A 12,076-nucleotide genomic window follows, 5' to 3' on the forward strand; every position below is an offset into this window, starting at 1 on the left:
AAAAATCAACGCAACAACTCAAAATTTGTCATTGTGAATCGAAATCTGCTCCACCACTTATTTGACTTGAAATCTACTACAATGGAGATCCAAATCTAGACGTGGACTAAAATATACACGACATCTATTAATATACTTGTTCATAGTGAAGGTTTTTAATATCAGCGACGGAGGCAGTTAAAAGCAAGGGTGTGCAGTTGCACACCCTGCTAAACCACATCTTAAGCCTAAATTTGTTTAAATTTTCTGAGATTTTGGAACCCTAAGCCTATTTTTGCTATCTTGCACCCCTAGAACTAGAAATATTTTGCTCCCCTTAGTTTTTGGTCTCCCCCCCGGTTAATATGCCGAATGCGCGAATTAAGTTTACCAAAGAAACACAATCTAGCAAAGAAACACGAGCAAAGAAACACAAACTTCTCACACACTGGGGTTGATCCGTATGATAATCCGAAACCAAATTGCAGCCGTCTAAAAAATTTCGCGATCCGCATGATAAAATTTAGATTAATCTCAACCGTCAAACACTTCTATCAAAACCCAAATTCATCTCCGCTCACTTCATTTCCTCCTTTCTATTATTTTCGCATTTCTCGCTCAATTTTTCCAGTCTCTCTCAAGCGAAAAAAACCCTAAGTTACTACGAACACAGCCGCAGCCACCTTCACTCAATCACCCACTACCACCACTGTAATCCCTCATCCCAGAACCAAAAATCTTTGTTATTATTTTCCTTTTGATTTACTTGAATCGAAAAAATGTTCCTACCTCATCGTTCTTTTCAGCAACGAATACCTAGATTTGCTTCAGTTACCACCAATTTCACTAACCGAGTACTATCATTTCTCTGGTAAATCTCTCTCTTTTATACATATGTATCCCGATCGATAAGATTATAAGAATTTTGATGTTGTTAAAATGGCACCCAGATAAAAATCCCTAAATCTTTTAACCCTAACTTTGTTTCTCATTTCAAATTCATCAATTACCATGTAGATCTTGTGTAGAATCAGTTTTTATTTATCTATCTTCGTACTTTGAGAGTTTATGCTTTTAAAACAGCTTAAATGCATCATGATTTGTGTAAATCAATCTTAATTTCAGTATGAATATTTGCTGCTTTGTGCTTTGCTACATTAGCCTAGTATTATAGGGGTTTGATTTGTTATTAATTTTTTTAATGATTTTTCGTTTTTAGATCAGATGTATGTTTTACATAGAGGAGAAGAACAAGTAGGAGTTAATTCGTTTTCTTGCTTGATTGAATTAGGGTGGAATAACACTGCTTCCTAATTAACAACTTATTCAGCTTATTGGGTGGTTAACAGGTACTTGGAGCACGAAATTAGTGAAATGGCAAACTGCATATCCACCGTGGAATTCCATGTCGCGGCGAGCTGCACGTCCTTATATGCTGGTAGATCATTTTAAAGATGTCACTCCTCAAGAGACAATCCAAATGGATAAAGAATGCCTGAGAAACATTATCCTGGAAGGGTACCTTCGAGTACGTCGAGGAAGGAACTAAGGCACTTCTTTCTCAGCTAGGTAACTAGCTTAACTAGCGACGAGCTTGCTTTTTGTTCTGTCACTTTTTGAAACTAGAAACAACTTTTGTGGACATACTCGTCTTGTTCTGTCACGCATTATATTGTATCTATATCATCATCCTTTATACTTAGTCTGTACTTAAATTTTGTCATGCACTGACTTAAGTTTTATTGCCAGGTGCATACTGCTGGAGTTGGTGATTTCCTATTAGCTAGCTTGACACGCTTAGCTGATCCATTTCTTGTTGTTAGCGATCTCGCTGAGTTAACCTGCATGGAGTGCGAGTGTGTCAAAGCAGGGTCTTATGTGAACTTAAGTTCCACAATGTTTCATTTGAAATGGTTAAAACTCATAATCCTTGTCAGCATATTCTCGTTGGAGGTATTACTCTTGAAGAAGAAGCTGTTGGATGTATTCAGGGTATGCACCAATTTTTCAATAAATCACATCTATAAAAGAGCGACTGTATTTATGTTTCTACTAACATATATGCATTTCTATTTAGGTACTGGATGATTTGGATTAATAGCCAGTATAGAAAAAGAATCCGTACCTAAACAAATAGAGTAGAAATCCTTGGATTGATTACCAAATACTACTGTACTTGAGCTTCAGTTCTGCATCTTTGTCTTCAAAGAAGGTACTAGTTAGGAATTGGGTAAAAGATGTTTTTATTAGGAATTAGTAAAGGAAAAATGAGCCAGTGGGGTGACTTCTTTTTGACTTACGAGTTAGATAGGTGGACTAAATCTAAACACGTAGTGGGCAGTGGGCTAAACTGTTAGAGTAGATGGACTAAATCCCACATATTGCTACAACTAGTTAGGAAATTTCTTACTTCTGTTGAGTTTTCTAAAAATTAGGGTGGGTGGGCTACAGCTAGGTTTAGCCAAATTTCAGTTAATGTTTATAATTTCAGTTATCATTTCAGTTGTTTCTAGGTGTGTTGATTATTGTGATATTTTCAATTATTTCAGTTAATGTTTATAATTTTGTACTTATGTAAAGTATCCGAATTTGGATTTGTGAGTTCTGAAGTTTTATTTGATCTCTGTAGGAGCTATGGTCCAGTTCAGGATGTTAAGATCCCTGACAACTGAAAAGGATGCTCTGATTTGTTACCTTTCTTAACATGGACACTATCAAAATAATTCTAAATGAAGGGAACATTTTTTTGTGGAACTCGATTGCCGGTGAAGCCGTATTGTGAAAAATCACGACTTGTTGATAGGTATAATTGCGAGTTTTCTTAGTTTATAAAAAGATGTTGAAGATTTTGTGTTGGTTTCTGCCCAGTTACTAGTGAAAGAATATTTCTCCACTTCTGTCATATATAACTTGTATAGCTAAATTTGCTTTTTTTTTTTTCCCTTTCAGGAACTATAGTGACAAACATGAACATGAGCAAGTTCTTGAATATAAGATGAGGCGCCTGGGAGAGTTTGTTTTCAGAACATGAGCAATACTACGTGCATTGATTTTTTTCGACTCATGACGACTGAACTCATAATGTAGGATATAAATAATGGACACCAATCATTTTCATCTACATCCCCCAACTATTTATTCTTGGTGGTGCTATAACATATTATTCTTCCTGATATTCCTTTCCTAGAAGCAGCTTATATGAGCTTCACATCCGTTAGTGGTCCTGCTACTTCACATCTAGTAAAGTAGCATCTAAGATGCACTTATGTCTGTTGTTTCTGTCATCAACTTATATGTATGCTCAATTTTTATTGTTGGACAGGCGTATTAGATGCCAATGCTGAAACTGGTACAACTAAAGAGAAAACTAGGTGCTACTGTTCTTGATCTTGGTTGTGCTCTTCAGCCTTCAGGTATTTCTAGTGACTGACCTTTCCCGTGTGTTATATTTTTCTTAACATGACGATTCCTTAAATTTCTGGTCAAATCTCAGGTGTTTGAGCTTTGGAGTTGAGCATCCAGCTGCTTAAGTAGATAAATACTCTTGTGATGCCTGCAACCTTTATTCTTGTACCAACTAAGCAGCTGGAGAGGATTTTTTTTGTCCAACAGCACTTGAGTAAGATTGAATTGTTTTTGGGTAGATTTCATAATGAATAGAAGGATTCCTTTGTATTTGTGTTTCCGTAGTGAATGTAAGGATGGTAGAATGTTTGCAGATTGAGATTGTGTAATAATGAATATAGGAATGGTAGAAAGAATATGGATAGTTTGCAGATTGAAAAAAGAAAATTCAATTGTGTTTCAGGTTTATTTGTATTTCAGGCCTGTAAACTGAAAGTGCAGGTCCATGCTTGGAAACTGGAAGCCCGGGTCCATGAAAATGATCTGGCTTACACATTTGTTTTTATTTGTAATTTAAAGAAAAGCACAGGTTTAACTGTTACAACAAATGTAACTAAAAAGAACCAGGTGTCTTTATTATGGTGTTCATATTAAATGGTGAAACGTGTCAAGAAAGGGTTTGTTACCAAATAATAAGTAACTCTTATAGGTGTTACTGAAATTGTGACAAAAGGTGACACGTGTCATTCAACTAATTGTTGTGAATATGGAGTAACAATTAAAACCGTTAAATGTGGGAAATAAAACACGTGTCAGAACACAAAAATTAGATCAACTGTTGCTATTAATTATTGTTTCGGTAATAAACGTGACTCTATTTGATCATTGTCACAGAAAACACCGTTGCAAATATTTTTAACAATATTATTCACAGCGTTTCTGCAACGGCGTGTATGTGTTACAAATTTAATCAGTAACAGATATATCCTGTGACAAAAACTAGGATTTGGTGTAGTGCATGTTCTATTGGTTGATGCAGTCGTATATTCCGTAAGGTTTTCCTTATATTGAGTATTTGAACGATTAAGGTAGTCATCTCCGTGTGGTTATCTTAGTCGTAGCTACGTGAGGTTTTTTATGTTAAGCACAATCAATTAAATTGATCACTTTTGTGGTTTGATTTAGTTGCGTATTCCGATTAAATTAATCATGGGTTTACTTGTGATTAATTTGGTTGGGTTTTGGATATAAAAAATCATTTCCATGGTTTTTGGTGTCCAATTAAAAAAATCCTTCTTTTCTTTCGAAATTAAGGTCGCTCTTGTTGTTCTTTCGGGAACAACATCAAATGGGGGAGAGTTCTTTTGAACTTGTGCTTAATGGTAATATCTTGCGGGGTGTGCGGTTGTGGAATTTTATAGGGGTTATCTTGTATCTTAAAACTCCTTGATGAATGCATTTAGCTTCGGCTTTATGATTGCGTCTAAGTTAAGTTGGTATGTATTTTTTTCTTTTAGTCTATGAAATGTCTCTTGTGGAAATTTCATTATGATCCCGTTCTTTTACCTTTGCCAATTTTATTGACAAAAAGGGGGAGAAATAATGTAGTTCACACTACAAATACATATGGTTTTCAGATCATTGTGTAAGGGGGAGTGGTTTCCATGATCGAGATGGAGTATTGACTAAGGGGGAGTGATACATATCACCATAGTATTGTTGTTAAAGTCGTGATGCAATTGGACTTTGATGTTACATAATGATACTATGACACTGTATAATAATGATCGAGAATCTCGATTTCTCTCATTGTTATAGCTACAGATCTTCAACAACGGTGGTGCTAAAATTACAACCTTTGGGATCATTGGAGTACTTGGAAGGACGAAGATTTCAAGGAACATTGAAGATTAGACTATGGAATAGGAGCCACTAAAGTTTATCTTTTTTGTATTCCATATGTATTAATAGTTTTATCACTAAAATTGACAAAGGGGGAGATTGTTAAAGCATAGCTCGGTCGACCTCGCATGCGTTCCTATATCAAGCATGTTTGTCAATGTTAGTGATTAAAACTATGAGTCTTGATTTCTAATCTACATAGCTAAGTCTCGGACTAGGATATAAAAGTGTAGTTGAGCTCAAGGACTTCATGGCGATTCATCATACAACAACGAAGATCTACTCAAGGAACCGCGAAACTTCATCAACAAAAAGGTATGTGGAGACTTGAACTTATCTATCACTCAAAAGTCTATCTATTCTATCTCCTACTTCTTATGAGACAAAAAGTCGTATGCTATATAGACTGGATCATACACATTTGACATTTCGAGATGAGTATCTCGAAATCGTGTGTTAGTAAAGCGTTTCGCTTTGATCAAGTTTATCTTCACCTAGTGACGAAAGTCATGAAAAGTTTCAATTACTTTGAGAATTGCTCTGACGTGAAACGGTCTGTGAATAACGGCTATATAACGTCCTGTGAGAATGTCTCAATGATTGGAATGAGAGTTTAGATTACATAACCATGTATTGCTTAATCCGAAGTTTTCGAAATTTGTTGATTGAGAGAAACCGGAGGAATTGGCTTTGCCAAGTCCGCGAACCCAGTCCGCGAACTCAGTCCGCGAACTGACGGAAGTTCTCTTACCGAGAATTTATGCTGGGATTTTCCAAAAACTCGTTTGCGTGTTTAGTCCGCGAACCTAGTCCGCCAACTGGCGGAAGTCTCTTTGCCGTGATTTTCTGCTAAGTTTGGAAAACTCTGCCGGTTGCCTTAAGTCCGCAAACTTGTTTGTGAGCTTAAGTGGTTATCATCTAAAGATGTGCTCTGAACATGAAACTTAAATTACTATAGAATGCTTTATGCAAACCGTGGCTATAAAGTTCATGAGCCGATTCATCGAATCGAATCATCTTTGTTTCAATTGTGTCTTGTGTAGTTACATAAGATCTCAAAGCAATTGAACAACTCTCTAACTAGTTTATTTGAGTCAATTGAACTAGTTATGGTGAAGAAGAACTAGGTTAATATGAAATGCTCATATGGTTAACCTTTTGGGTTACTATGTTGAACCAACATAGACGTACACGTTTGGGCATGGTTTTCACAAACCCAGTAAACGTCTACCTAAGTGTGTGTGACAATCTAAGTTTTCGATCTAACGGTCGAGAAATATTAGCTTGAATCTAAATCAGGTTTTCATCTAACAGTGAATATGGATTGCTTTGTAACTAAGGCAAAACCATGATTTGAAGGCTATATAAAGGAGACATCTAGCATTGTGCAAAACTAATCCCCACACGTCTGTGTGATACTAGTGCGCTCGCGAGAGTCGATTCTCCTTTAGCCTTTGGTTTTCTTCTCTAAAACCAGGTTAACGACTTCATTGGGATTGTGAAGCCAGACCGATACTACTTTTATCGTAGTTGTGTGATCTGATCTTGCATCTTCTATCGTACGAGTACAATCTTTGATTGGCTTTAGATCGTGAGAGTTCTCCGATAGGAAAGATAAAGAAGTCACAAACATCTTCGTCTCACTATTTGTGATTCCTCGACAAACCGCTTGTGTAGTCAAGAAGGATTCTTGAGAGGTGATTGATTAATCTAGGTTGTTCTTCGGGAATATAAGACCGGATTATCAATTGGTTCTTGTTCACCTTGATTTTATATCTTAAGACGGAACAAAACCTAGGGTTTTTCTGTGGGAGACAAATTTATCCTTTGATAGACTTTTCTGTGTGAGACAGATTTGTTTATTATCAAGTCTGCGATTTTGGGTTGCAGCAACTCTTAGTTGTGGGTGAGATCAGCTAAGGGAATCAAGTGCGCAGTATCCTGCTGGGATCAGAGGCGTAGGAGTACAACTGTACCTTGGATCGGTGGGAGACTGATTGGGGATCAACTATAGTCCAGTCCGAAGTTAGCTTGGAGTAAGCTAGTGTCTGTAGCGGCTAAATACAGTGTGTATTCAATCTGGACTAGGTCCTGGGGTTTTTCTGCATTTGCGGTTTCCTCGTTAACAAAACTTCTGGTGTCTGTGTTATTTCTCTTCCGCATTATATTTTTTATATAATTGAAATAATACAGGTTGTGCGTTAAAGATCATCAATTGTAAATCCAACCTTTGGTTGTTGATTGATCCTTGGACATTGGTCTTTGGTACCGTCCAAGTTATTCCTTGTGTTTGATTAAAGACTCGCTATTGTTTTAGCTTGAGTAAATAAAAACAAGTGAGAGATATTGACTCCTTGAGATACTTTAATCTAGATTGAGTCTGACTGTCTAGTTGATTCTCTAGCAAAGTATTTCGGAATTTGTCCATACAGATTTCTAATCGAATTATTGGGTGGTGTTGTTAGACCCCCGCTTTTTCAGTATTAATTTATTAAGATTAATTAATATCTAAACTTTTATCGTAACTGGTGTAAGCCTGATAAATGTACTTCATAAAATATATAAATAGTTTACATCATTTTAAGCAATTTAATCTTCAAAATTTATTTTCTTTTATTTTGGTATTATTATTATTATTATTATAAAAAAGAGAACTGCCTATTTTGTAATTGAGGTCGCAATTAGTTATACAATTTCTCAACCTCTTCAAGAGAATCACCGTGTCTTCACTAAGTTCGCCTAAAGTGGAGAAAGCAAGGACGCCAAAAACATACCCATGAGCCAACACCTTATCCAAATATTTTACCCGCTTGCGCGAAATAGCATTAGAAATGGCGACACCCGGAACGAAAGCCTGACCACTAATACCGGAAAAAGGTGAAACACCCGTAACATCAAAACAAAAATCTTTCCCATTAACCCAATTATATACACGAATGTCAGCGGGCTTTAAAACCTTGGCATCATCCGATAAGAGTCCAAGATTGACCTCCTTTCTAGCTGTAACTCCGGCCTTGTAGAAAATATCTGAAACAACATCCCTAACAAAATCATGCCTAAACTTTATTCCCACCTCACTTGCGCAATGAAGTGCATGATCGCCATAAACATCCATGTTCCTCTTACAACAATCACAAACATCAATAGTGTTAAAAATAGGTACACCAAGTCTGTAACTAAGAACTGACCTGAACTTCCGAGGTCCAAGAGACTGATTAAGCCCACATATTGGTATAGCTTTAAGGTAATCCTGAGCATGGTAAATCCTATTGCTTTGCCAAAGTATAGTATCACGTTCTGACATAACAAATTTGGAAGGCATATCTTTCTTAACAACCTCAAAATACTGTATTGCCAAAGATTTCATAGGACGAGTGGCAATAGTGTTGATATCGAAAGAAGACAGCCCACATACCTGCATGAACTGTGACAAGGCATGCTGAAAGCTAAGGCTTGGTGCAGATTCAGGTGTAAGATTAAGGATGACCTCCTGCAGATTTCTCGTTTTAAAACAAGAAGCAAGGAAACAATATTTTCTATTATCTTCCATCGTGTGAACACCCAAACCCCCATCCTTCACTGGTAGCATAGCAATACATTATTGCAGTAGCCCAAACCCTACACCATCTCCTGTAACAATATGCCGCAAAAACTGTACCAAGGGATGATCATAACAAGGAATAATTTGTTGAAGAGCATCGGGTTTGGTAGTTCTCAGATTAAAATAAAGCTTCGAAACACCTGCGCAACTTCGTAATAGTAGTAACTCACTCTGCGGGTCATGTAATTGCTTAACAAACTCCATGAGTTGTAAAGTTTTATCAATTTTAGTTTTCATAAGATCACTACAAAACTGCAGATTAAGACTCACCGGCCCTCCCAACAGCTTTACACCATGAGTAGGTCTACTAATGTTGGCCGGAAAGACTCCATCAACTTGAGTTCTAGGATCAACACAGGGCCAAAACAATTCAGTATTGCTAACATTAAGATGTAACCCACGACCGCTGCCTTCAGCCTGAATTATCGAGATCGCTTTAGCTACTTCCATGCTATCACCAGCAATAGTACCATCATCAAGGTACCATGCATGGAAATCCAGTTTGCACTGACTTGAAATCCTATTCACTAGAGGGTGAAGAAATAAGGTAAATAAAATAGGACCCAATGGATCCCCTTGTTGTACCCCACAAGCAGATGAAAGAACAGCCTCATTATAGTAGTGTCTTGATGGTGAAGCATAACAAAACTCCACCCATGTGGAGATACTAGGACATCTAAGTCTAACTTCCTGAATTAACGTGGTTCGATCAACCATATTAAAAGCATTAGAGAATCAATTAGAAGCATAGACATAGTGTTTGAGTACCTTTCATCTCCAAAAGTCTGTTGGCGGCGTGAAGAATACCTTCTGCTCCACATGGAACCCCAAACCCGAACTGATGATCCCCTAGATATAAAGACATATCTTTGCAAACTGATTTAGCGGCGAGCTTTGAGCATAGTATACGCCATATTGTACCAACAACAATTGGCCTAAGCCCATCTCCAGGCTTGAGAAGAGGAGTTAAGGGAGCACTCGCAATGTACTCCCCTAAAGTAGATGGAAAATGTCCAGCCAACCATAAAATTGACCACCCCAGTAATGGATGTTAAAAGCTCATCACTCACAGCAGCAGCCGCACCACTCAAAGCATCTAAGAGATGCAGCGCCCTAAGCCCATCTCTGCCACATGCTGTGCCTTTAGGAAAGCTCTTCAAAGCATCAAGGACAGCTTTAGAATCAACATACAAGCAGCAGTTTCAACTAGATCAGGGGGGATAGATGGTGATGGGGCATTTGGGTGTTTCTGGATAAGCTTTTGTAGAGTGTCTGCAGTTTTCGGAGCTATACCATTGGAAGATAAGACCTTTATAGCGGCAGTGTAGTGACCATGACTCAATTTCTTCTTACAAGCTTGCACATTAAGGTTATGCTTCTTCTTCTTGTTTGATTTACTGACTTGCTGACTCTTCGCAGACTCAGCTAAAAGTTGTTCAATGATATGATCACACCCACCACTTTCCTTCCAATGTGCCAACGCTTGGTTGATACTATCCATATGAAGCTTCTTTCTAGTTCCAGCCCTCTCTTCCCTTGAGTTCTTAGGCATGTATATATTTAAAGTGCATATTGGCAAAAGTAGAAGTTGCAGCCATGTTGATAAATCTGTAGGATTAGATAGTACCTTATCTAATGCGACCTTTAAAGTCCTTCAAAATTTAAGCCTGCAAGGTGGGGGGATGCTTGCAATGGTTTTGAAACACTTCTGATAAACAAGGTTCGGTACACCCAAGTTGAGTGCAATATCATTGAGAACAACATCATCATCCCGCGCAACTGTTGGAATTGTATCGGGGGTATCAGCAGGTTTGACAATTTCATGAATGAGGAATTCCACAGAATTACCATCAAGTGGTCCAACAATGACACCACCTACATGAGAAGCGCAAGATTTTTTCCAAGCCTGTATATGCATACATGGCACACACAACTACATATGCAACTGATTTAGGGTTCGTTCCCAATCTTCATAAACTATTCTGCTAGAGCTATATCTCTCCCTACAAGCATTTTTACACCTTGGATTTGGTAAATGTCTGTCATGTAAGTGCCTGTAAAAACCCGATTTGTTGTATCCATTACCACCAATTCCATTAGAACATCCATCAAAATTTTTGAAAGAACAATGGATACGTCCTTCATTGGTCGAGGTTGGTTTGTTGGTACCCAAATTAAAGAGGCAAGGAACCTTACCATTTTGAGATGATGATGTGGATGAAGTCTGAGACAACGGGAAAGAACAGGATGTAGAATCTGTGTCTTCATCTTCATCTATGCGTTGAATTCTCCGAGAGTATGAGGTTGAATATCTAGTTGTAGGCATTGATCTTCAAGAACAATAAACTCTGATTTTCACTGTAACACCTCTTTCAAGCCGAGCAAACCCTGACCAATTCAACACAATACTCTTCACAATGAAGGTTCAAGGAATCCAGGGAAACAAGAGCAATTAGGAATCAAGGAATGGGAGATTAAGAGTGCAATACCATCTTCATCTATTATTATTTTTTATTATTATTATTTATTTGTTTTATCAATATAAGTAACCCAAATTCGATTTCACGTCTATTTATAGTATCTGATATTTTAATTTTTAGTGCAATACGATATATAAATTTTCCAAATACTATTTACTATCGATTTGCTACTAGCTTAATTACTCAAATAATATTATTAACTATGTTATTATCCACATTATTCTTAAGTTGATAGTCCAGTTGGTACGTAATCCTTAATTTTCAAAATATAAATCTACGATCACGTAAAGATTGATATAATAGACTTTATTCATTCAGATTGAATCCATATACTATATCTTGTTAAATTTTGGCGTTGGTAATTTAATACGATCTAAATTTGAGGCTGCATAAAATTATAATATATCCTGTTAGAGCACTGCTCGGTCGAACTCGAATGCGTTGCTATCTCAAGCATGTTTGTCAATGTTAGTGATCAAAACTATAAGTCTTGATTTCTAGCCTATTTATAGATGTCTCGGACTAGGACATAGATTGTGTAGTTGAGCTTAGTTTTCACGGCGTTCATCATTTGAAGACGAAGAACTACTAAGGGGAGCTTGTGGAACTTCATCGACAAAAGGTATGTGGAGACTTAAACTCATCTATCACTTGGAAAGTCTATTTCTACTCTATCTCCTATATTGATACACAAGTCGTATTACGATATAGTTTTTTCGAAATATGTGTTGGCAAGCTTTCGCTTCGACCAAGTTCATCTTATATCATG

General features: G+C 37.1%; 1 long non-coding RNA gene across 3 annotated transcripts; it reads left to right on the forward strand.

Annotated features, from left to right (window-relative positions):
• The first annotated feature begins 586 nt into the window (after positions 1-586).
• Positions 587-3,972, forward strand: LOC113361544. Of its 3 annotated transcripts, XR_003365176.1 has the most exons (7): positions 587-850; positions 1,329-1,548; positions 1,729-1,971; positions 2,609-2,782; positions 2,929-3,062; positions 3,302-3,392; positions 3,473-3,972. It is a non-coding gene; the product is annotated as an uncharacterized LOC113361544 (long non-coding RNA). The 3 variants fall into 3 exon arrangements; XR_003365177.1 differs by having other exon boundaries at positions 1,310-1,548; positions 2,929-3,392; XR_003365175.1 differs by having other exon boundaries at positions 2,929-3,392.
• Positions 3,973-12,076: the final 8,104 nt, after the last annotated feature.

The sequence above is a fragment of the Papaver somniferum genome, chromosome 3, assembly GCF_003573695.1.
Source record: "Papaver somniferum cultivar HN1 chromosome 3, ASM357369v1, whole genome shotgun sequence".
NCBI lineage: Eukaryota > Viridiplantae > Streptophyta > Magnoliopsida > Ranunculales > Papaveraceae > Papaver > Papaver somniferum.